The 26319-nt window shown below is 41.9% G+C and overlaps 1 protein-coding gene across 2 annotated transcripts in view; it reads left to right on the top strand.

Moving 5' to 3' along the window:
- drp2 (dystrophin related protein 2) overlaps nucleotides 1-26319 on the top strand; it is a 156396-nt gene that overhangs the window by 12659 nt on the left and 117418 nt on the right. Inside the window, exon 1 of one of the 2 annotated variants that reach the window (XM_052087431.1) lies at nucleotides 15320-15443. The exons of the other annotated variant lie outside the window; for it this stretch is intronic. The gene's annotated coding sequence lies outside the window, so the exon portion shown is untranslated. Of the gene's footprint in view, nucleotides 1-15319; nucleotides 15444-26319 lie in introns of those variants that run through there. 2 annotated transcript variants of the gene reach the window in all.

Genomic DNA, 26319 nt, shown 5'->3' with positions numbered 1-26319 from the left:
ACCACCGGGCCGCCCGTTTTCTCACATTTGTATTGAATTGCCAAAGAAAAGGAAATATGTTCATTTAGGGAAATTGGGGATGAGAGAGAGAAGAAAAAATCAATCATGTCTTTTTTAAGATAAGATAAGATAAGATGACATTTATTTGTCCCACACTGGGGAAATTTGCAGTCTACAGCAGCAACATTGGGGGGTAGAAAATAAATGTTTCACAAAAAGAACTGTACACAGTATAGAATGCAATATAAATAAAAGCTATATATTTATAAGCATATATGCAACTTTTTGTGGTTTATTTTACTTTTTTTCATTTATACATTTCTCAACCTCTTCAATAAATGTACAGATTCAAGTGTTGCCATGATGTAATTAGACGCTTACATCATTTTCCTGCATTCGTCTTATGTCATGATTAACCATGCATTTAAAATCGCATGTTCAGTTCAAATTCATCTCTCCTTGTATTAATTATAATTTTATCTGTGGTTTTATTGTTCTTGTTTTGGTTGTAAAGTGTCCTTGAGTGTTTTAAAAGGCGCTTATAAATGAAATGTACTATTATTATTATTTACAGTTGAAGCAGAGAATATGTCCAAAAAGCCTCTTTTCTGTAACCACAGCAAAAGTTTCAAGAACACGGGTTGGCTGTTTTTTTTTAATTTATTTTTTCTGCAAAGCAAAGAGACACACATGACCTCCTTGGCGTAGGTAAATATATTATAATTTACAAGGGATGGTCATTAAAAAGCGGTGTTAGAGCCTCGGCTCAAATGACATCTCTCTAAACACAAACATTCGTCTATACATGTATACATATTCAAAACCATTGGGTGGAAAAAAAAATAACGTAAACAAGGTCACCAAAATATGACATTAAGCTGAGATGGCATGAGTGTGATTATTATTATTTTTTTGCATGTATTTTATTCAAAGAGCCACTTGACATGAATTAATTTTCATAAACAAACGTCAAGTGCATTTAATGCTGTTATGGATGCCGCCTCCCTACAGCGACCACAACAGCCACGCTCGCTTTCCATCTCCTTGTTTTACCAGCAAAAAGGATAAGACGTCCCGTTTCAGATGAGGCACCCCGCCTCAGGCCCTGTGCTTGTTCTTTCTTTTTATTCTCATTTTGATGAAAAATCTCCACTTCTTTTAACGCCTTTTGTAAAACTCGCTTATAATCGCTCCTAATTAAATCTTAAATTATTTCCTTTACGACTTGGGGCTGTGTTTTGAACAGAAATAGTCTGGCATAGGCTCTTAACGTGTCTTTGTGGCTGACGGCTGCTTCGTCGGTTGCCGTAGAAACGTCGAGTTGCCGAGTTCAAACAAATTCCCCACTGTCAAGATGTATCCTGCTGGTCACTTAAATATTCGTCTCTATTTTACCGCGTTCTTTTATGTACACCTTGAACATAAAGTTATTTTTTATTTTTAAGAGAAAAAATAACTTCTCTTTGAGAAAAGAAAACGAACAAAAACACATTGCTACAATATTACCAAGAAAACCAAGAATAGCACTTCAGAAACGCTGCATAAAATCTCCTCGCAACCCCCCCCCCCCATCTCTCAAATTGTAGAAGCAAAACTTTTTTTTTTAAAATAAAATTTCGTTCAAATTTACTACCCGACGGCTCTCAATACGTTACGTTTATTGTTGTCATTCTCTGCGCCCAAACCGGAAGTTACATCATTGTTAGAGATGTGTCAATTTTGTCAAGTCAACAAGTCAAGTCAACAGTATTTATAGAGCACTTTGAAACAGCCATCGCTGCATACAAAGTGCTGTACATGGAGCGATTTAACATATACAATAAACAGTAAGACGAATCAGTAATAAGTAATAAGTAATAAGGCGGTAGAAAGCACCAAGCAGTAAAATCAAGAGCAAATCTAAGTCATGCTGAGTCAAACGCCAAAGAATACAAGTGAGTTTTGAGGAGGCCTTTAAAGATGGGCAGCGAGGAGGCTTGCCGAATGTTCAGTGGGAGGTCATTCCAGAGAGATGGACCAGCAACAGAAAAGGCTCGATCCCCTCTGAGCCTCAGTTTAGTTCTTGGTACGTCTAGCAAAGACTGGTCCACAGACCTGAGGCGCCGGGCAGGGGTGTAGGGGCGTATGAGCTCAGAGAGGTAAGGTGGCGCGAGATTATTCAGAGATTTGAAAACAAAGAGGAGGATCTTAAAAATAATTCTAAAATGAATGGGGAGCCAGTGAAGGGATGCCAAAGTAGGAGTTATATGCTCCCTCTTACGAGTACCAGTCAAGAGGCGAGCAGCGGCATTCTGTACCAGCTGAAGGCGCTTGATGGAGGACTGGCTGACTCCAAAGTACAGGGCGTTGCAGTAATCGAGCCGGGATGTGACAAAGGCATGAATTACTGTCTCAAAGTGTTCATGTGAGAGGAAAGGTTTTATTTTGGCCAGCTGTCTAAGGTGAAAGAAGCTGGATTTAACAACGGCACCAATTTGCCGATCGAGTTTGAAATCACTGTCCAGTTTAAGTCCCAGGTTTGAGACCGTTGATTTCAGATAAGGAGATAGGGGGCCCAAGTCTACAGGATGGAATGTACAAGGTCCACTGGGGCCAAACAATATCACTTCTGTCTTCTTTTCGTTGAACTTCAAGAAATTTTGTGCCATCCAGGTTTTGATTTCTTCCAGACAGGATAGGAGTGGCCTTAATGAGAAGGTGTCTTTCTTGCTCAGTGGGACATAGATCTGGCAGTCATCTGCATAGCAGTGGAAAGGAATACCATGTTTCCTTAAGATGGAACCCAATGGGAGCAGATACAGCGAGAACAGCAGAGGCCCCAGAATTGAGCCCTGTGGAACACCACATGACAGGGGAGCAGTGCGTGATTCAGAGCAGCAAAGGCTGACACAAAAGGTCCTGTCAGCTAGATAGGACCTAAACCAATCAAGAGCACTCCCGCCAATGCCCACCAAGTGCTGCAAACGAGTCAGCAGAATACTGTGATCCACTGTATCAAATGCTGCAGTTAAGTCCAATAAAACCAGACACACGTGGTCTCCAGAGTCATTTGCCAGGAGGATGTCATTAGAAACGCGTAACAGGGCTGACTCCGTGCTATGCATCGTCTTGAAACCTGACTGGAAGACCTCCAAGATGTTATGTTCATCCAAGAAAAGTTTCAACTGCATGTGCACCACTTTTTCCAGAATTTTGGAAATGAAAGGCAGTTTGGAAATGGGTCTGTAACTTGACAGCTCATCTGGATCAAGACCTCATTCATCTCGCTCAAGGTGTGCATTCCGGATATTTTTTTTTAGGTGTATCTTTTTTTATGTTCGTAATCAATTTTCATTATTTAATATTTGTCCCTTTCAAGGTGACTCAGCTGGACATGAGTGCAGTGCCAAAGCGCCCACTATTGACAAGACGCCACTGCTATTTTCCCACGAGCCACTTTGCCCTCAGTATGAGCCAGTTACCTCAACATGAATATTTTGTTTCACGGTGCTGAAGTGCAGCCGCCATATATGAAAATACAATATGTGCGGCGACTGTCTGCCTGATAGTGTTGAAAGTTATCTACGAGTCTGAAAAGTTGGCGAATATAGCAGCAGTGTTGCTAAATTAGCAGCAGAAATTAGCCATTCCCTTGCTTACCTGATTTTATTCTTCTTATAGTAATGGGTTGCTCCAGCATTAGTTATCAAATTTAAGTCAATTGATATGTTCACGGTGTTTTGGTGAAAGTACCGGTACCTCAGAAGTATTATAAATATGGTTTATAAGATAAGATAAGATGAGATGTCCTTTATTTGTCCCACAATGGGGAAATTTACAGCCTCCAGCAGCAAGAATGTATGTAGAAAGAAGAAGAGAAAAAAAACAACAACAAACATCTTTCAATTAAATAAATAAATAAATTCAATTAAATATGAACACAAATGGATAAATCGCAGTACTATTTACAATTTACCTTCACATCATTTAATTATTATTATTATTATGATTGTTATTTTTTATTCATCAGCCTGACAGCAGTCGGTAGGAACGAACGTCGGTATCTCTCCTTCTTGCAGCGTGGGTGTAACAGTCTCTGGCTGAAGGAGCTACCAAGTGCTGTCAGGGCGGGCTGGAGGGGGTGGGAGGGACTGGCCATCATAGCTTTTAGCTTAGTTAGCATCCGTCTGTTGCCCACCTCCTCCAGAGTGTCAAGGGAGCAACCCAGGACAGAACTGGCCTTCCTGACCAGTCGCTCCAGTCTCTTTCTGTCCCGGGCCGAGATGCTGCCTGACCAGCAGACAATGCCATAATAGATGGCCGAGGCCACCACCGAGTTATAGAACGTCTTAAGGAGTGACCCCTGAACCCCAAAAGACCTCAGTTTCCTGAGTAGGAAGAGTTATGGTACCGCTGTGTGAATTTTGTGTCTACTGCTTCATAGGGTGGGTTGTTTCACTGTGCGAAACTTGACGGTCATCGGATGATTGCTGGGCTTTATCCTGCCCAGCAATCATCCATTCTCAGCGTCTCTGGGGTCTGCAGTCCAGTGGGATGGCCCCCAGACGTTGGGCTTCTGCAATGATGATCGGGTGAGCTGGGCTTCCGTTCATTTCAACAACCAGCAACCACCACTGGAGCCACACTTTACTTGACATTAAATAAACAAAAAAAACATCACAGCACCAAACAAAAATTCTGACAGACCTTTGTTGACAACCGGAGAAACATGATTCATGAAATAATCAGGTTTGCAGCAGGGATCAGTCTTAGGTCGTGTCGTGTTTCATTTTTGAATGCTCCCTCATGGGCGGTGTCTTATGAATATGCTAATACTAATTGTTCCAGATTAATTTCCTCTCCCTTTTACTATACATCATTAGCATCGATCTATGAAAAAAGGTACAATTTTTGTAGCAGCAATGAGAACCGAAAGACCAGTACACTGTTCAGAACTGACCTACAGTATAACACCTGGTGGTTAAACGCAATCTGTTTGTTTTTTTTCATTGACCTTTCCAATTTTCTACTGTTATGCTGACCTTTTGCGTCATCTTACCACAGTTGTAAACTTGTAAACTCGTTTCATATCCATCCCCCACGTTTGATTTCTGTATTGGTGCTCTTATTTTGCGTCCAACCTGAACATTGGTAACTGATGCCGGTTGGACTGTGTCACCTGCAGAGCGCAAGTGTATATATATATACTGTATATATATACAGGTGTATATATATATATATATATATATATTTTAACATGAGGAAATGATGGTGCCCGGTGGTCCATTTTTATTGTTATTTTTAGATTTCTTTTGGCTCTCAGCCTGAGAACATTGACATAGTGACTCATTCTGAAATGTATGACTGTGTACTCCCTGTGGGATTTAGCCCTTAATTTATAGCCATTGAACATATGGACATTGAATGGTGTACTGTTTGTTCATTTTTTGGACTAATGTTAATTCACTGTATTGGGACTTTGGTTCAATCGGACTAAACCACTGACACAATTGCTTGTTAAAAACGTAACTTTCAGTGTTTTGGGTTGCCTCTTAAAAGCCCGACGAAGCTCAAGCAGGACTGTGCATTCAAACTGCAGCAATTGACTTTATAAACGTGTACTGTGCCGCATCCGTTCCTCATGTGGTAATTATACAGTTCCTGCCGCTGCAGGAAGCTTCTGAATGAAAATGAAAGTTTTTTTCGACGCTTGACATCCCACATGGCTTATGGAAGACTTCACACCAGGAGCCATGTGACTCTTTCCTGCCGGCTTGTGTTTAGATCCATCAGAAACATCGCATCAAGTCGGACAAAAAGTTCACATTTACGAAGGAAATGAAAAGACGTCTTACTGTATATTCTAAGAATAACATTTGACAATGTGCCTTTGAGACTTCCCCATTTCACCCCAAAAAGTTGAGATGTTCTATTGAAATTCACATTTTGTTTCCTAAGTAGATGAGTAGCTGGCGCTCGAAATGCATATTGACCAAGCTCCCACACTTGTGTGTGTGTGTGTGTGTGTGTGTGTAGATACTAATTCATGTTTAACTGACCTGTAACTAATTTATTTGTTTTGAATTTTCAGTGTTTTTATTTTTGTTATATTTTGTTGTATTTTTGAACTTTTTAAAATCAGCAGTTTAATTTAGCATTAATTTTTAATTTTCAATGTCCCAATTTTTTTATTTTATCAAACAATATGGGACACCCACTCCAAGTGGATCAGTCATTAAAAAAACTCTTTTATTATTATTCTTTTAAACATCATAAACCGTTTTAACCTCCCACTTAAAAAGGTTGCTCGCCTCGTCCTACTCGACAAGAGAAGATGGATTAATTGTGTTAAATTGCTTTTGAGTTTTAACACATGGCAGAAGAAATGAGCTCATCAAGAGGCGCTCCTGTTATTTCAGGTATTTTATATTCCGACTGAATACACTGGGAGACAGAAGCGGCAAAGTCAAAGACTTTTATTTTATTTTTTTAAATGATGAAATATTGAGCTCGAGCGCCTGAGACACGTTGCGCTAACTCGTTGACTTCTTTGACTTTACTCGATTCTCTTGCTCTCTCCTGTGTTTATCTTTTCCTTGAAGAGACTTTGGCAAAAAGAACTTAAAAATATACAGTATATGTATATATATATATATATATATATATAATATATATATATAATATTGCTAAGTTTGTTGCTAATGGATCCTCATTCCCACCTCTCCCCTGAAAAAGTGCAGTTCATGTCAACAAATTTATCACATTGAATTTGCGTCATTCAGTTTGGGCATACTAATTCGTTAGCAAGGCAACAGCATATGTTTAAAGAGTAAGTTTGTCCTTGTGCAAGTATCGGAGCATTCCCAATTCCCTGTAGATGAAGCTGAGATTTTTGGAGGGTGTATCTGAGCTCCGACAGGACTGTGAGTAATGAGCCTGGGGCCAAGCTGACTAATTGGAGCTGACATCACACCATAACTCACATGCATGGCAGCCCACCCTGCTGCTGAAAGGGGCTGCAAACAGATCTTTGTACTTATTGCGAGATGCACATTTACATGAGCAGAAACAGTTTGGTAGATGCATGTTTGGTTTGGTTTGTTTATTGAACATAAAACATATACAGTAATAATTTGACAGAAAATAAGGTAAATAAAAGAGTAAAAAAAAAGTAAGAAATCAGTCTTCATTCAACACGGTTATTATGTTCAAGGGAGTAGGAAGAAGTAAAAAACGTATCTAGTCCTACCCCGTTAAGTGTTTATATCTAATAAATCATTTTTACATGAATCTGAAAAGAAAGAAAGTAAGAAGAAAGAAGTCGCCATTAAGGCTCATACTTTACCCTTAATCGTGATATTTTTACAACTTTTGGTTTGTATCGGGATTATATACATCTACACCCTGGCACTCTTGTGTCAAATTTCTCTTGTATTCATGATGGATATTTCAATACTTTTCTCTATTTATCAACTTAGTTCTGATTTATCATTATATTTAATATTTAGAATTTATCATTTTAACTCCGATTGATGTTAAATGTACAATGCACCTCCATGTGAAGCATCACAAAGTCTCTGAAAAGATTGAATGGGCAAGGAGGAAAAGGAAACGCAGGTGCAAAAGTCAGTAGAGGAAGGCAGCGATGTGCAACATTTGCTCCATTACGGTTACATCTTTTTTTTTTCTTCAATATGGATAGAATTTCCAAAGTTTGCGATCATTTCATACTTATGAAAACAAACGACAATGCAATTTGAAAATTGCAAAGAACAACCGACTCAGTCACACAACTGCACATGGGGTGAAGTAAACATTGTTAGCTACTTAGCTTAGCCGACCGTTGCTAGTTAGCGTTGCATACCTGCCAAAGAGACACAACCATTGATTCTTTTCCAACGGCTTAATTGAACAAACGCAAATGAAATACAGTAAACAAAAGCTAATTCTTAGGTGATCTGCCAAAGGCCTCAACTGATGCCAGCACTGAACACCGCTAATGTGCAGCCAGTTAACTCTTGATTGATCTCCAGAGGGGAAATTCAAGTATTACCGCAGTTACCTAAACAATTTTGTAAAATATTTTAAACACACCCACATACAAAAAAACTAAACAGCCTGTGACATTGCAGCACCTCCACTGTCTCTTCAGAACAACCTGTCATAGTACTTAAGTTGACAGCCTGCTGTTCCACGATTCCGATTTCAACTAAATATTCCGGAAACGGTAGCCCAGAACATTCTGCAATGATGAAAATTACAATGAATGACTATGAAATGATTGTTAATGCTCCTCCAAAGACAGTGATGAAAATGGCCATCCCCACACAGGAATAAAGCCCAGTCCTATGGTCAAAGTGGATTGTGGATGATTGGCGACAGCATCACATGGTTATTGATTTCTCCTGGCCAGTCCTCACAGCTCCACTCGATACAATGAGGGCGAGCGGCCAAGCAGACACCCTACAGAGATGGAGCGAGAGAGCGTGTGAGAAAGCATTCCCAAGATGCCGAGAGGCTAGAAATTGAAAAGCGAGTTGCTTGGGAGTCGTGTGATAGAGAGACGGGTCTCCTCCTGTGGGTGTCTGTTTTCTTTGCAAGTGAGTGCCTCTTTGGAATGTCTCTGCTTCCTATTGCTCACCGGTGTCTGGATGCAGAATGTCATTTCCTCTCAAACTCGTCCACAGAGAGTTGAAATTTGGGTGTCCACAAAATCATTTGCAATAAATTATCATTAGGATGACGTGTCACTTTAAAAAAAAAGTGCATATCTATATATGAGGACTGCTTTTGACACTGTAACGACAATGTATAGGACCACGTACTAGAGAGTACTCGTACTAGATGTTGCTGTGTGGTCACGAGTCTGGACCCCGAGTGATCGCCGATATGGGTCGGTTTCAACGATGCAACTGGAAACACCTACACTGCAGTGACACAACAGGATTCGACACCCATTCCTATTGTCTTATTGTCAAATGCACCGACAAAATGAATGCACTTCACTAACTCATAACATTTTATTTCAAGTATGAATGCTGAATGTTGGTCCGAACGGGGGGCGACTGGTTAACACGTCCGCCTCACAGTTCCAAGCCCCAACCTTCCTGTTTGGCGTTTGTGACCCTTGTGGGTTTAAGCGGAGTAGAAAATTGATGAATGGATGCCTAATGTAATTAAATGGCACATTAATGATACATTCATGTCAGATTAGATGCAAGGACAGTGCTTCACCGGAGCTAAGATGTCCTCTGGCCCCGTCAGAATAATTTGTAGTCCCTAAAGCAATGTGTAGTCCCTAAGGCTCTTAACCTGGGTTCGATCGAACCCCAGGGGTTTGGTGAATCCGTCTGAGGGGTTCGACTGAGCCTCTGCCATGGACATTAAGACATACTCGACTCAACGTGTCAATTAGTTATGACACACCCGCTTGGCCATCACTGGCTGCAGATGATCACATCACATTACATTGCCTGTCCAATCAGTGCTGCGGGAAATTTAGTTCACTCAGTAATCGACGTGTGACTGTTCTGACAGTATGTTGTAAAATAAAAAAAATGTGTACTCATGTCTCAAAATGTTATTTACTTTTTTTCTGTTTTTAATAAATGTTTTTTTATGTCTTGAATTTGTAAAAAGTCATATTTTTGTTTTTCACTGATGAAGGGTTCGGTGAATGTGCATATGAACTGGTTGGGTTCGGTACCTCAAACAAGGTTAAGAACCACTGCCTGAAAGCTTTTCGAGCATTTTATTTAATTCGAGAAAATATATTTAGCAATTATTTTCTCAATCCCAGCGCCGTGCGTGATTAAGTGTACAAACAGGAGTGGACACTTCGGCCAACATGATAACATGGCTAACGGGTCCACAGTCGTCGGATCAATCGGCTTGGCTTTGGATTTCTGGTTGTGACGCTCTAAATAGCATGACACAGCTTGACGGTTGCTGGACTAATTGTCCAACTTGCTCTGTGAAAGTGAAACCTTAAAACGAGCTTCATTCGTTTAATTTGTTTTGTCAGTGCTGCCACTGGCGTATTGGCTATAGCTAACGTGTGGCGCTTTTTGCTGCCGTTTTTGTTGGAAGAGCTGAATAACCGATTCAAGAAAAAAAAAAACAATCAGACTTTCCATCCATCATCTACTGCTTATCCGGGGCCGGGTCGCGGGGGCAACAGCTTTAGCAGGGAAGCCCAGACTTCCCTCTCCCTAGCTACTTCTTCCAGCTATCCCCGGGGGATCCCGAGACGTCCCCAGGCCAGCTGGGTGACATAGTCTCTCCAGCGTGTCCTGGGTCTTCCTCGGGGTCTGCTCCCGGTGGGACATGCCTGGAACACCTCACCAGGGAGGCGCTCAGGAGGCATCCGAATCAGATGCCCAAGCCACCTCATCTGGCTCCTCTCGATGTGGAGGAGAAGCGGCTCGACTCTGAGCCCCTTCCGGATGACCGAGCTTCTCACCTTATCTCTAAGGGAGAGCCCGGACACCCTGCGGAGAAAACTCATTTCGGCCACTTGTAACCGGGATCTCGTTCTTTCGGTCACGACCCATAGCTCGTGACCATAGATGAGGGTTGGAGCGTAGATCGAACGGTAAATTGAGAGCTTCGCCCTTTGGCTCAGCTCCTTCTTCACCACGACAGACCGATACAACGTCCGCATCACAGCAGATGCTGCACCGATCCGCCTTTCGATCTCCCGCTCCCTCCTGCCCCCACTCGTGAACAAGACCCCAAGATACTTGAACTCCTCCATTTGGGGCAAGATCTTCTCCCCGACCCGGTGGGGGCACTCTACCCTTTTCCGACTGGGGACCATGGTTTCTGATTTTGAGGTGCTGATCTTCATCCCAACCGCTTCACACTCGGCTGCGAAACACTCCAGTGAGAGTTGGAGAGCCCTGTTTGAAGGAGCCAACAGCACCACATAATCTGCAAAAAGCAGGGATGCAATACTGAGGCCCCCAAAACGGACCCCCTCAACGCTTCGGCTGCGCCTAGAAATTCTGTCCATAAAGGTTATGAACAGAATCGGCGACAAAGGGCAGCCTTGGCGGAGTCCTACCCCCACTGGACGCGATTCCGACTTACTGCCGGCAATGCAAACCAAACTCTGACATTGGTGGTATAGTGACCGAACAGTCCGTATAAGGGGGTTCGGTACCCCATACTCACGAAGCACCCCCCACAGAACTCTCCGAGGGACACGGTCAAATGCCTTCTCCAAGTCTACAAAACACATGTAGATTGGTTGGGCGAATTCCCACATACCCTCGAGGACCCTGCTAAGGGTGTAGAGCTGGTCCACTGTTCCACGGCTGGGAGGAAAACCACACTGCTCCTCCGCAATCTGAGGCTCGACTTCCTGATGGACCCTCCTCTCCAGCACCCCTGAATAGACCTTACCAGGGAGGCTGAGGAGTGTGATCCCTCTGTAGTTGGAATACACCCGCCGGTCCCCCTTTTTTAAAAAGAGTGACTACCACCCCGGTCTGTCAATCCAGAGGCACTCTCCCTGTTGACCACGCGGTGTTGCAGAGGCGTGTCAACCAGGACAGCTCCACAACATCCAGAGCCTTGAGGAACTCCGGGCGGATCTCATCCACCCCTGGGGCCTTGCCACCGAGGAGCTTTTAAACCACATCGGTGACTCCAACCACAGAGATGGGAGAGCACACCTCAGAGTCCCCAGGCTCTGCTTCCTCCAAGGAAGGCGTGTTGGTGGAGTTGAGGAAGTCTTCAAAGTACTCTGCCCACCGGTTCACAACGTCCCGAGTCGAAGTCAGCAGCGCCCCATCCCCGCTGTACACAGTGTTAGTGGTGCACTGCTTCCCCCTCCTGAGACGTCGGATGGTCGACCAGAATTTCCTCGAAGCCTCGAATGATACAACTACAAAGTCGATCATCGAACTGCGGCCTAGGGTGTCCTGGTGCCAAGTGTACATATGGACACCCTTATGTTTGAACAAGGTGTTCGTTAAGGACAATCCGTGGCGAGCACAGAAGTCCAATAACAAAACACCACTCGAGTTCTGATCGGGAGGGCCGTTCCTCCCAATCACGCCCCTACAGGTCTCACTGTCATTGCCCACGTGAGCATTGAAGTCCCCCAGCAGGTCAAGGGAGTCCCCAGCAGGAGTACTCTCCAGCACACCCTCCAAGGACTCCAAAAAGGGTGGGTATGCTGAGCTGTTGTTTGGTGCATATGCACAAACAACAGACAGGACCCGTCCACCCACACGAGGGCAGAGGAAGGCAACCCTCTTGTCTACCGGTGTGAACCCCAATGTACAGGCACTGGGCCGGGGGCCAATGAGTATGCCCACACCTGCTCTGCGCCTCTCACTGTGAGCAACTGCAGAGTGGAAGAGAGTCCAACCCCTCTCGAGAGAAGGTCTCCTTCCTTGCCAGAGAGGTGACATTCCATGTCCCAAGAGCTAGCCTCTGCAGCCGAGGATCGGCCTTTGGCTGCCGCCCAGCTCACAATGCACCCGACCCCTTTGGCCCCTCTCATGGGTGGTGAGCCCATGGGAAGGGGGACCCACGTTGCCTCTTCGGGCTGTGCCCGGCCGGGCCCCATGGGTGTAGGGCCGGCCACCAGGCGCTTGCCAACGAGCCCCACCTCCAGGCCTTGCTCCAGAGGGGGGCCCCGGTGACCCGTGTCCGGACAAGGAAAACCTTGGTCCATATATTTTTCTCATCGTAAGGGGTCTTTGAGCCGTGCTTTGTCTGGCCCCTCAACTAGAACCTGTTTGCCATGGGTGACCCTGCCAGGGGCATAACGCCCCAGACAACTTGGCTCCTAGGATCATTGGGACACACAAACCCCTCCACCACGGTAAGGTGACGACTCACGGAGGGGACAATCAGAATTTTTTGTGCCTTATTAATATTACCTGATGAATGGCGCTTGTAGAAGTAGTCTATAAACATATTACTTTGAAGGTCGTGACCGCACACGGCATCGACGGTCATCCCTATAGCAAACTCTGCGTTCATGTTAAGGCAATATGGTGACTGTAATTATCTTGTGGCATGTAGGAGGCAAGAAGAATTGACAGATTTTTTTTTTTAAGTAGATGTGATAAGCACGTTTTTAAATGCGATCGGGTGGGGATGTAATTAAAGGCAGATGTGTTCCCCATTGCTCTCTGTCATCCATAAGAGGAACATTCTGTAGAATTCCAAAGTAATTTGTTCCCCTTCTGCCATCGTTCCTCAAGCCTGAAGTGATTCTGAAAAGCTCACTGAAATTAATGTTTGCAATTAATGTCGGTGTAGTTGAATGAACGCGTCTTAGCCTACTCACTACATTCATCCGATCACACCAATACATATACTCATTAATTTTATTGTGTGAGTGCTGAAGGACCGTTCACTTATACTGTACATGTATGTACACTATTAAAAAAGTTGATTCTGAGAAGCAAATACCACAAATGGCATTTCTTTGCACTGCTTTCTGCTCAGTATTAGTCTGTTCTGCACAGCTTGCTTCTGTTTTGGTTTTGTATGTTGATGTGTGATTGGCTGCTGCTGAAGACGGGGGGTGGGGGGGTATATTTTTGTGGGCACCGCATGGGCCCAGAAGATCCGTAAAATGCTGTCAACCCCCCCCCCCCCGCCCCCCACCCGCAAAGTCTAAGTTGTGAAAAACCGATGGCCTATAGTCTAAATTAAGAGTACAAAGGAAGTCTAACCGTAACTTTTGGGGTTCCCTGAATATTGTATACACAAACGATATATGATTGCATTGTATTACTTTACTGTTGCTAATTGAGTGGTTTTAGTTAGATAAATCCAAGGTGAAGAAGAAAAGTGGCCCTGGGATCCTTTGAAATTATCCGGATGCGGCTTTCGGAAGAAACTGTTTGCACACCCCTGCTTTCCCCTTAGTTAATGAGCAATTCAGGGCTTGCAAAAACCTTTCAAAAAAAAAAACAGAAGAGAAAAAGAGCAAGCTTCCCGAAGCTGTGAAAATGTAAGCTAAGTGCTGACCTTGGTGGTGTAATGGCTTTTGAATGCCAGCGTGGTGCAGAGAAGGGCAGCTTGTGCCTGAGGGGGGGAAGGCCAAGGGAGGCGTCTGATGTTGCCAAATGGGGCCAAGGCGGTAAATAAGCGGGCTTGGTTCAAAGAATGTCACTGTTCTCCTCCTCCATCGAAAAAAATATAGTCTACAGGTACTGTAGTCCAAGCAGGTAGTCGAAAATGGGCCCCAAACATCATGAATGCTATTTTGTGCTTCTGTGAATGGAAAGCGGAGTGCTTTGTAATTGTAGCTGGTGATGACACATAATAAGCCATTCATGCTACGTGACATTTTCCAACTATGAAATTGAGCTATTTGGAACTCTAAATAAATTGTAAGAACAATGATTAAAAATATGAATAATCACAATCATTATGTTAAATGTGTTTTTCATTTCAAACGAAAGAGGACCCATGGTTCGACACCCATTGATTTATCTCTGTGGATTTTTTTTTCAATATTTAATTTAGATTTGTAGAGGAGAGAAATAGCCATCCCTGTTATTTATTTATTTATTATTTTTGATAGAAAACATTTATTGGTAGATTTTTTTTTCATTGTTTTAAACTTACAGTTTTGTATTTCAAACTTTTATAATTATTGTATTTCAAAATATGACTGTATGTAATGTATTGTCCTCCCATTTTTTTATTTTTTTTGCTTTTAAGGCTGACCTTGCGCCATACGGATTTTACCATGCATTGTAATTTGATGATTCAGAAAAAATCAATGTTTCTAAACTTAACCCTTAACTCATAAATATTACTAAATATATTATTATTTGAGGGGCGGCCCGGTAGTCCAGTGGTTAGCACGTTGGCTTCACAGTGCAGAGGTACCAGGTTCGATTCCAGCTCCGGCCTCCCTGTGTGGAGTTTGCATGTTCTCCCCGGGCCTGCGTGGGTTTTCTCCTGGTGCTCCGGTTTCCTCCCACATTCCAAAAACATGCGTGGCAGGCTGTTTGAACACTCTAAATTGTCCCTAGGTGTGAGTGTGAGCGTGGATGGTTGTTCGTCTCTGTGTGCCCTGTGATTGGCTGGCAACCGATTCAGGGTGTCCCCCGCCTACTGCCCGAAGACAGCTGGGATAGGCTCCAGCACCCCCCGCGACCCTAGTGAGGATCAAGCGGCTCGGAAGATGAATGAATGAATGAATATTATTATTTGAAATATGAATAGAACTTGATGTGCTAGTGGAAAAAACTGGCAGATTCAGAATCAGTGTTTAAAAAAATAATGGAGAACAGGTAAATTGCATAAATGATTACCAGTAACCAGTGTAATTCAATGGATAAATCTATCATTTTCCACCATCTCAGGGGGGCTGCCATTTTGGCCTTATACTGCCCTCTGCTGTCAACTGAAACTGACATCAAACTGCCCTCAAGCTTGCATTATGAAGGTCACAAGACCAAGTCCAAAGAAGAAGATGAGCTGTGAGATACTTTTTGTCATATATCTTCACTCCTTACAAGTGATTTTTTTTTCACAGTTAAGTGTCCCTGTTGTAAAAATTCACAAAATTGGGACCATTAAAAAAAAAAAAAAACGTTTTACCCCCTTCATTCAAAGAAAACGTTTTCTGTGTCCTCTGGTTTCTTTTCAGCAGAAAGTGCTCGCGTGAAATTTTTAAGCGGTGGGGGAAGGCTGGCAGCTGTGTAATTTCCAACCATTTGCACTTTACTCGCAGCCTATTGCTGATTTCACTAGCGAGAAAAGAGTCCCTGTGATGGGATCTCAATGGGTCTCTCAATCACGGAGGGGCTCTTTGGCACTTTGTGACGGTCAAAGCGTCTCCGGTGACATACCTCGTGGTTTTCGAGTGTGACATTTACATAGCAGGCAGCAGGTCGGCCATTTTTTATTCTCAACGTGACACTTATATTACTATTCGCCATTAACTAATGGATCATCCCAATCCAGTAAAATCCAGCCGAGGTTTGAACGCTTTGACATTCAGTACAAATGTCATGGAATACAGATGATAAGATCGATAGTACTCCTCTCGTGGCTTATCGATTTTTCAGCCGATTTGATTAGTTGAATGCATCAAATTGATAACATCCTGTGCATGAACACATCCATCTGCCTCAAACGACACAGTACCTGTGCTCGCACTGAGATTATGGCCTGCATAATAAAGCTGCCAGCGTCACTAATAATGTCTCAAACTGAAAAAATAAGCACAGATGAGTGGATGAATAACTGATGCCATTTATTACAACTAATGATATTATTGGCGTGTTATCACTGCCCACAAATATTAATTTAGGTTACAAATGGATTCTTTCCTTCGATTCATTATTCATTTTGACTTACAGAAGTGCCGCCCCAATTTTGTCTTCTTCCTAAGAATACATCGTCATAAATCTGACATGATGTCATAATACATTATGTAACATAGGGATGGTAGTCGAATGGTTGTATTTTATTTATTTAATGTAATCATTAATTGCCCATATTGTAAGGCTGATTCTGTAAATAAACAAGATGGTGTGCCGGTCAGAGCACAGATAGGAAGAGACAGGACTCCAAGGTGCGATTGAGTATCCTTTCCTAGAGATGCCTTGCAAGTGATCTTGCAAGCAATAACTAAACGCGCGAATGTGGACGTCTCACGACAACTAAATTAATCAGGATTAGGCTGAGTGTATGCTACGTTTCGTATTCACACTTTGGTCACCAGGGGACAGTATAATATTGCCTAGGATAAAACTAGCAGTTGCAACTGCGAAGTAAGTTGCTATTTTGCCCGTGAGTATTGTATGTTGCTGCATCAATTCATGCTAGTTTTGCGAACAAGTCGTATGTTAGCATTAAGCTAGTGGACATTTAGTTAAGGCAAAGTTATGTGGTTATTTTATATACACAATATGTACTTCGTTGTTTTATGTTGAGTTGGACAGCAAAGTTCAACTGGGAGTGGCAACAATCCTTCAGTTCTTTTTGAAAAATTGTTCAGTTGAATTTGCTGCCACCAGCTAACGCTTGTTTGTCAAATTTTGGCTCGCGAGTGAAAGTGAAAACTTTCTTGAGAGTGTTAGAACAGGACTCTAAGGAGTACTTTGAGAAGTGTGCTGAGTTAAATATGTTTTAAGTTTGTTTTGATGAGTATCTATAAGGTGTGTTGGGGGGTTCTCTGTATTGTGGATTTCCTTTCATCATGGAACATTTCACCCATATTAAATCACAGAGAGGACTAACGAACTCTTGACTTTTCGATTAATGATTCACTTCGTCGCCACACTGTCCCAATACTTTTGGAGGGGAGGGTGTATTTTTCTTCTTCTGTACATTATTTATTGGCATCACTTACAGTGAGCAAATTAATCCAGTTTTAGTATATCGATGTATGGAAGAGGGACAGACTACGAGCAAATCCTTATAATTGGACAGTTTTATCCTTTAATAAGCTGTATTTCACTTTGGCCACTGCAGTGACAAGACAATCATTTGCGCCCGACCAAGTCTTCCCTTTTCTCTCATGGTGAAATTTATGAACCTTGACAGGTCCATCAAGGAAAAGGTGGGTTCCCGCGCAACCCCCAGCACTTAAAACAAAAAACGAGCGTGCCATCACATGAACTGCCATCGTGCTCTGCAGTCTGTCATAAGATGGATGCCTCATCATAAAGACACTTTGCTTTCCACATAAAACATAGATCATTTTAATTAGCGAGCTTTATGAAACTCGCAGGTCTTTTTTTTTTTCCTTTCAGCATTACAAAGAGTCAGGCTAGCTCTTCATGCTGAGCTAACATTCTAATACAATTTCCTGTGGGTTGGAGAGTCTCTAAATCTTTGTATGTGCATTATACTGAAAAAAAAAAACAAGGATCTTTTTTTTATTTTCTGGTTCGCTTTTAGGACACCGACTGTCTGCTTGCGTCAGGCTGTGATGAACGGTGATTGTGATTTGTTCTGCTTTTTGAATGAATCAGGCTCATAAAGTTCAAAGCACAGCCTCATAAAGAGTTTAGAAAGTGAATAAAGGATATGAAGATCGACAAGGACAATTCATATTCCGGTAACCACTGAAAGGCAGAAAAATGATTTGCACTAGATGTGCTTCATAAAATTCAAGTAACCTTCTCTCTTAAAAAAAAAAAAAAAAAATTACTCGACTTCAAACCGTTTTGAAATGTATCTGTCAGCTTTAAAAAATATATATATATTACAAAGACCTGCCATCTGGACAGGCATGCATCGACTTTTGATCCAAATTTGCAGATTGAGTGTGCAATGTGATGTTGAATGTATTTAAATGGCTCTTTCGGCAAGACATAAAAGAAGTGTGAATTTATCTTCAGTCTTAAAAAAAGCAATCCTAGTTTTGACTTTGGTAATGTAAAATTATGACCTTTGACCTAAAATTAAGCATTTTCGACTTGTAATATTCTGTCTTTGTTCTAGTAAAATGAAGATGTTGTCTTTGTAATATTTTGTGTTAATTTTCATAAGAGTCTAATAACATTGTGACTGCTAGTTTAGCAAAATTGTGACTTTTTTCCTCAATATTTTGACTTCATTAGAATATTATTTCAGCAAATTCTTGCACAAATACAAATTAATACTGGTAATATTTTGTCTTTATCCTTGTAAATTGAGAAATTCACCGTATTCATCTGATTAGTAAAATAACTTAATTATAATCAGGTCTGGCATTATTTTCATTAAAATATGTATATTTTAACATCCCACAAATAATGTGCCAACATAAATAAATAAAAAAATAATGCATACTATATGTCTGAATTTTTTTAATTCCTCATCTCCTTTGGCTTCATAATAATAATAATAATCTACAATAAATCAATGAACCATTGATTTAATGAGAAAGATGAATAGATGCATTTTAACTAAACAGTTTTAGAAAGAAGGGCTAAATGAATTCAACAAATATGACAAGACACATCTATCCATCCATCCATTTTCTGCTCCGCTGACCCTTCCAAGGGTCGCGGAGAGTGATGGAGCCTATCCCAGCCGTCTTCGGGCAGTAGGCAGGGTACAATATTGCAACACAATCGATCCCCCGTCAGAAAATCAATGCATAATATCATTGCTCCAAATAAAAGGACAGTTGCCTGAGTGAGAACCTATGTGACATTCTTTTGAAAATGTCAACATAATTCATGCGTTTTAGCCTCGTTGTTCCCACTGAACTCTGGGATGTCAAGGACCCAAGGGTGAAAGAAGGAGGTGCAGGTGTAGTGGGGAGATAACTTGGTGATTTGTAGCACCCCGAGACATCAGGTCCTTGGCAGTGGTTAGCACAGTTAGCACAAGGTTAGCGGGCATCCTACCCTATAAGCATAACAAAGATACATACAAATAAATCTGTGTGAAACAGTCATTTCATTATTTTGGCACATTGGATACATTCAAACCACATTTAACACTCATTTCACTTTAGCGCAGCATCAGATAGCTTTTTTGTGCTAACTTTTGTTAGCTGCTTGGACCGCTGCAGACCAAGCAACGAGCAAATTTGACTGAATTGCACTGAATATCACAATAATAACAACAATAATAATGTAAAATATAGATATGTTCAGGCTGCAGCGAATGTGACGCATAAAGAGGTTATAGATAATGCTAATTCTCAACTCTAGGCCCGAGAACTGTAAATTACAGTCTACAACTCATGACTGCACACCTGCCAATTGACCTTCACGTAGGCTATATAACAATATGCTGCCACGGGAAACTGAGAAAATGTATTTTTGGCAGTAAAAGATCATATGACCCATGGCATTTTGATTGGCAATTTCATCTGCGACATTACGACACTCTTCACTTGTGCCCAAGTTAATTTGCCTATTCTTATAATTTCTTTCGATCTATTTTGTCTCGTTTACTGGCTTAAATCTTTGTGTGTTAATTTTTCTAGCAAGGATTGCATTAAAAGAATCACTCCACTTTGCGCTCGCTATACAATAGCGTTACTTTAATTTGCAGTTTGATTGCACTATTCTCAGGAGGAGGTTGCAGTCACTGTTGTAGTCACTTCCATCATGTCCCATCATTTTATTACATGTACGGGGGAGGAAGATGACTGATGTCTAATATCTTATTCCTGGAATCTGGACAAGAATTTCACACTTATTTCTCTTTCTCTCTCTCTCGCCCTCTCGCTCTTTCTCGCGGGCTCAATTCCCGATGATCCGGAACCGGACATCCTGAGATGATGACGATGAAGATGATGTGATATTTACTGTCTGTTGCTGATGACAGTGAAACTTTGTTGCAATGTGGCACATTCAATTTTGTTGCGCAATCCAGTAACAGGTAGATTAAAAAAAAAAAATTGGCCAATAGTGAATAATTCTCTGAAAAAAGAGGCTTCCTGCTATTATTTTTTTTGTATTTTCCACGCTCCGCACTCGCCTGATATTTGTGAAATAAAATGGCGTTTTACTTTTGTTTTGGCCTCAGCCTTTCTGCTTGAAATAGCTTCCAGGTTGCAGCATCTTGTGAGCAATCAACCGTACAGTTTACAATCTACCCCAACGTCGACAAAATTGTCCATCACTGTTGTGAGTCTTCTAATCATTAGAAGGACATATAGCACTTTTTAAGAGTGCATGACTGCTGCTCTGAGACTGACCTGTACGCTCCACTTCATATAAAAGCCGCGACCTCACCATTGATTTCACAGAGAACACTTCTTTCCGCAAGACTTTCATAAAAGCCAATGTTACATCTAATGGCGTTTTGCATGGTTGACAAAATAAAGGATGCAAACCTGTCCCGGTCACATCATCGAGGCAAAAAGTCATACATTAAGCATACCGCAGCATGCTTAAGTCAATCTAAGAGAGGACTCAAAGGACTATCATGGAATAATCCATCCATCCATCCATCCATTTTCCGAACCGCTTGATCCTCACTAGGGTCGCGGGGGGTGCTGGAGCCTATCCCAGCCGTCTTTGGGCAGTAGGCGGGGGACACCCTGAATCAGTTGCCAGCCAATCGCAGGGCACACAGAGACGAACAACCATCCACGCTCACACTCACACCTCGGGACAATTTAGAGCGTCCAATCAGCCAGCCATGCATGTTTTTGGAATGTGGGAGGAAACCGGAGCACCCGGAGAAAACCCACGCAGGCCCGGGGAGAACATGCAAACTCCACACAGGGAGGCCGTAGCTGGAATCGAACCCGGTACCTCTGCACTGTGAAGCCGACGTGCTAACCACTGGACTCCCGGGCCGCCCAATATCATGGAATAATGTCAAATAAAAAAAAAGTTCCTCTGTTTGCCTGATTTTTGTTCTTTTCAAAATAAAGGTATTGTTAAGGGAATATGGAGAATACAAAGAGAAGGTGGGACCACAGTGATTACGAACGGAGAGATAAGGATGCAGTGAGCTGATAACGGCGCCTCAGGGCAACATCTTGCACAAGCTGACAAAGGAAGGAGTGGGAGACGGAACAGAGAGAAGATTGCAGATACATAGAGTCGATGCAACTTTGATCCCTGAATCGTATGTCCATGTGCCTGCCACATAAGACGTGGCAAAGTGGAATAATGAGTGGCGATGCCTCATTCATTGGCTGCTTGGAGCAAGTCGTTTTATATGCAAAGAGAAGAACTCATGGGATTGAGACTTTGGCTTGCATTTGGCCATTCTAACATAATACTGCCAGTACAGTTTACTGATTTAGTCACAAAAACTATTAAGTCCCATAGGTGCATAATGATGTGAAGCCCCCTCAGTGAAGTCAGCCTCCAAACAAGGAAGTCTCTCCTATTTAATTGAATTTCCCCAAGGTGACTTCTTTGATTGTTGAGTTGCTTCGCAAACTTTTTTTTTTCTCATGCTATGTAGGTTTACCCAAGATGAAAAGGGCTTTGGGGAAGCGGTCCGAAGGGACAACCGCACTGCGTTTATTCAAGTCCTTCCGCAGTGATTCCATTATTAGTAGTTAAACTGACTGAAATCACTTCTGGATGTCGAAATGATTCATCATCATCATCATCATCAGTTCAATGTCAACGTGAGTCCTCTTTTTAAATAACTCGGATGTCACAGCTGCATTTTAGGATTTGGTTATTTGAGACACATTGTGTTTATTATTGATTGTCTTTTTATATATATATATATATTTGATATATTGTCTTTTTAGAGCAGGTTTACTATGACAGGAAGAACGTCCTTAGAGCTAGATTTTCTGTTGTTTTTTTGAGAATATAGTTTAATTATTTTGAGGATAAAATACATCAATCACGTCACAATTTTTAAAAATGTATCAAGTAGTTGTGCCTTTTTTGAGGGAGGCTGGCCTCGCAGTTGATGGATGGGTGCTGATCAGGCCCCCCCCCCCCCCCAAAAAAAGGGTTTACATTGGCAAAGTGCAAATATGGATGAAAAGCTATAAATGTTAATCTTGTGGTTGTTTTGACCAAAGCTTTCCGCACACATGTTCTTGAGACACCCGGGAACTGTTTTAAATTGTGACATTTAGGGATTGTTCGGATTTGGTGCTCATCCTTGAAAAGACATTACAATTTTGAGAGCCCCTGCTTCAGGGGAAAGAAATGACACTCTAAAAGTGGGCCACTACACTCACTGACTTGCCGCCTTCAAATGCTGCAGAGAGTCCAACGACAGGGTGCAACGTTTTCCCCTGAACTTTGACTGTGTTCTCTTTCTACACGAGAGGGCATGAAGCGTGCGCGCACTCAGATACTCATGCCACGGCGACTCTCCAGAGTGTCTACGTTATCTTCTCCGGTAATGAAGCTTGTCTTGTGGAAGCAGGATGCAGCTGGGGGGCGTGGGGCACGAGGCACGGGGGCGGGGGTGGTAGCTCATTGCCCGCTCTCAACTAGATTTCTTTTCCTTGCCACACTCCTCGGAGAGAGGCAAGTGCGGGAGCCGATGAATAATTCGGCTGGCAATGTGTGCGATTGCACCCTGTAATGCTCACTAAATACAACTATTAATTCTGTCGGGTAAGCATATTAGCGCTTGCCCCCCGACACGCAAGCAATTAAATAATAATTTAATGTGCGAAATCAAGTTTGCTTAGCGGTGAGCATAATAGTTTGATTAGGTTATTTGGGTTTGTATGTATACCAAAGAACTATGTTGAAGCGAGTTGAGGAGCTTCAGGCCCCATGTTTTGGCATCTAGTTGCCACTGAACTATGTTGGACCGAAGTGAGGAGCTTCATGCAGTGCTTTGCCACCGTCTTGTGGCATCTCTGTGCCAAGCACCTATGTTGAAGTGAGTTGAGGAGCTTCTTTTACTGATTTGCTGCCATCCTGTTGCCAAGGCACTAAATCTAGTCGCCATCGCGAAAGTTTTTTCCCTAATGCAGTCCGTCTTCTGAACAAAGATTTAAGCACAGAGTGTTTTAAGCATTTTAAGCATTGACTAGTCCAGTAATGTAATGTTTGATCCTAGCAATTTATGCATGCGTCCGCACCTGTTGAATTCTGTTATGTGTATACATATATAGCTAATAAATGATGATGATGATGATGACTATGTTCAACTGAGTTGATGAGCTTCATGTTGTGAATTGCATCTCCGTGCCAAGGATTTACTGTAAATTGAATTGAGTTGGAAGTTTCATGCTACTATGTTGAAGTGAATTGAAAAGGTCATGCCATCATCTTGTGGCATCCTTGGCACAGAGAAAAAAATGGTGATGTGAGTTGAGGAACTTAACATAGCCATTGCTTAATGTAGTGCTTTCCTAACATTTAGTTAGCTAAGTTGAAGTGAAATGAGGAACTTCATGCTGCCAAATTGTAGCATTTACGGGCAATTGCAGTATAAACCTTTTCAGGGGGATGAAGGTGAGCTATGGAAAACGGATGGGTAGATGAATGAAAGAATTCATTAAGAACAATACTAGCCATAACGAAAATGTTTTCTGCCTACTCATAGCTTAATGTTAGATGTGTTTATCACCGAAAATGATGTGAGTGTTGATTGCCTACACTGCCATCAAAACACCGGCGCTGTGATTGTGCATTTTTTTTGAGAAGTTTACGTCAAACTTGAAACCGGACTCATTGGAGACATCCGCCCGGAAAAAACTATTTGCTGCTGCTGTGGCTTTAATCACTGTGAGGGTTGTAATTCTGATTCACATCGCAGCCCACCATGATAAAGAGTGCAGCAATCCATCAGTGCCTCAGGGTTGACTTCCTGTCGCAGCCAAAACTAGCCTCGGACTTGATCAGGCATGACTTGGTCTCGTACTCATTTTTGGGCTCCACATTTTTCCAGGACTCTCTCGTTTTCATAAGGCTAATTAAACATAACCACAAGTCTACAACTAAATGTCACAATTTAAAATGACAGAGAAACATTCATCAATAACACACTGTTCAGCCTCTTAATTGAGCCTTGATTATTTGAGCCTGTTTTGAGGGGGTGGTCCTGTCTCATGTAAATGATCAGCATTCCCCCATTACAACGTCAAGTAGTTGTCTAAAAATTTGTGAACTGTGAAGCCGAGCGACCCCCCCACCCCTCCCTCACGGTTTTCCCTTGTGGGGGCAGGACTACCGACAAGTCTGCTCACTGTAATTACTTTTGGTGGTTTGTTACTTAATTTAAAGTGAAAATCAAATTCTGTGAATTAAAACGCGTGCGTGTGTGCTGCATGCACAAAATGCATTGATCCACATGTTAATTCATGTGTAATTCGGTGATGAAGTGCAGCATTACTTAGATTTGTATGTTAAATCGCTCCTTGTACAGCACTTTGTATACAGCGATGGCTGTTTGAAAGTGCTCTATAAATACTGTTGACTTGACTTGACTTGACTTGCCTATATAAAAGAAAACATTGGCACACCGTGTCGTAGCGAGAGACATCTTTGAGTCAATATTTTGTTTTGTCAAGTGTGGATAAGAAAGATTTGACATTGCTGAACCGGTTGATGTTTGAACGGTTTGAATCCGTTGTGAAATTTGGACAGATTAATTACCTTTGAAAAATGTCTCCATTCATGTCAGTGGTAATTATTTCCATGTAAGATATTTTTAAAGATTCACTGAAAAAATGAAAAATACTTATTTTATGTTCAGTAGAATACCGGAGTACCATATTTCTAGAAATGTGGAAATACAATGAGGGGGACACATCAGTATTCCGAGTGGTCCCATTTAGTGAGTAAAATGTCTTAAATTTGATACGCATAGCCTTATAAAGCCTTAAATTAGACTTGGTGAAACCTTCATATAAAGACTAAAAACGCCACAATCATGCATCACAATTACCATACTTGTCATCTTTAGACCCACCGTTTGAATAGTGTTTATCTCTTTAAAAACAATCCACTTTCAGAGACCATTTAAGCCCCCAAAAAATAAACATTTTCTATCCATTTTCAAATATAAGGGTCCTGCCTAATGCTGTCCAATCGGTGCAATTGAGGAAGGTAATGTCGGTCGATTGTGCGGTTTTTCCAGCGCTTTCAACTGCGTGAGATGACTGTGAAGGTCTGTGCTTTGGCCAAGATTGACAACTTTGCCACAGAGAAAAATTGAGGGACGCTTAAGCTGTGGAGGAATTTTCACGCTCCACAGCTCATGGGTCAGGAGGTCCTTGGGGGGTGGTCGAGTAATTTCTTCTTTATATGTACAGTGTATATATATATATATATATATATATATATATATATATATATATATATATATATATATATATATAATATATATACACACACACACACACACACACACACACACTGTATATACTCACACTCACACCTAGGGACAATTTGGAGTGTTCAATCAGCCTGCCATGCAAGTTTTCGGAATGTGGGAGGAAACCGGAGTACCTGGAGAAAACCCACACAGGCCCGTGGAGAACATACAAACTCCACATAGGGAGGCTGGAGCTGGGATTGGACCCTGTACCTCTGCGGTGTGAGGTCGATGCACAAACCACTGGACCAGCGGCCGCCTTTTTGTAGTTTTCCACTGATAAATTAACCTTTTTATTTCCACAATTCAACCTATCCACAGGTGCAAAACTCACTCATTCTACGCACACAAACTAAGTTTAGTATGGGTTGTTTGCTGAATTTACTGAGAGTCATAAATTAAACGTTGTGATGTGTGAATATATATTTATATGTGCCCTGCGATTGAGTCAGGCCAATTTTGTTTGATAGGCACCATGACTCAAATGAGGACATGCGCAAAAGAAAACAAATTGATGATAGGTTTACTGTTGCTTTATAAACAGTTGTTGCATGCCTGGTTGGGTTTTCTACAGCCAAGAATTTCTAGTTGCACTGAGAATTAATAAGATGTTTAAAGCACTGGAGGCTGCTG

This window comes from Hippocampus zosterae, chromosome 1 (genome assembly GCF_025434085.1).
Source record: "Hippocampus zosterae strain Florida chromosome 1, ASM2543408v3, whole genome shotgun sequence".
In the NCBI taxonomy this organism is placed as follows: Eukaryota; Metazoa; Chordata; class Actinopteri; order Syngnathiformes; family Syngnathidae; genus Hippocampus; species Hippocampus zosterae.
This window is presented reverse-complemented; position numbering and strand designations above follow the sequence as displayed.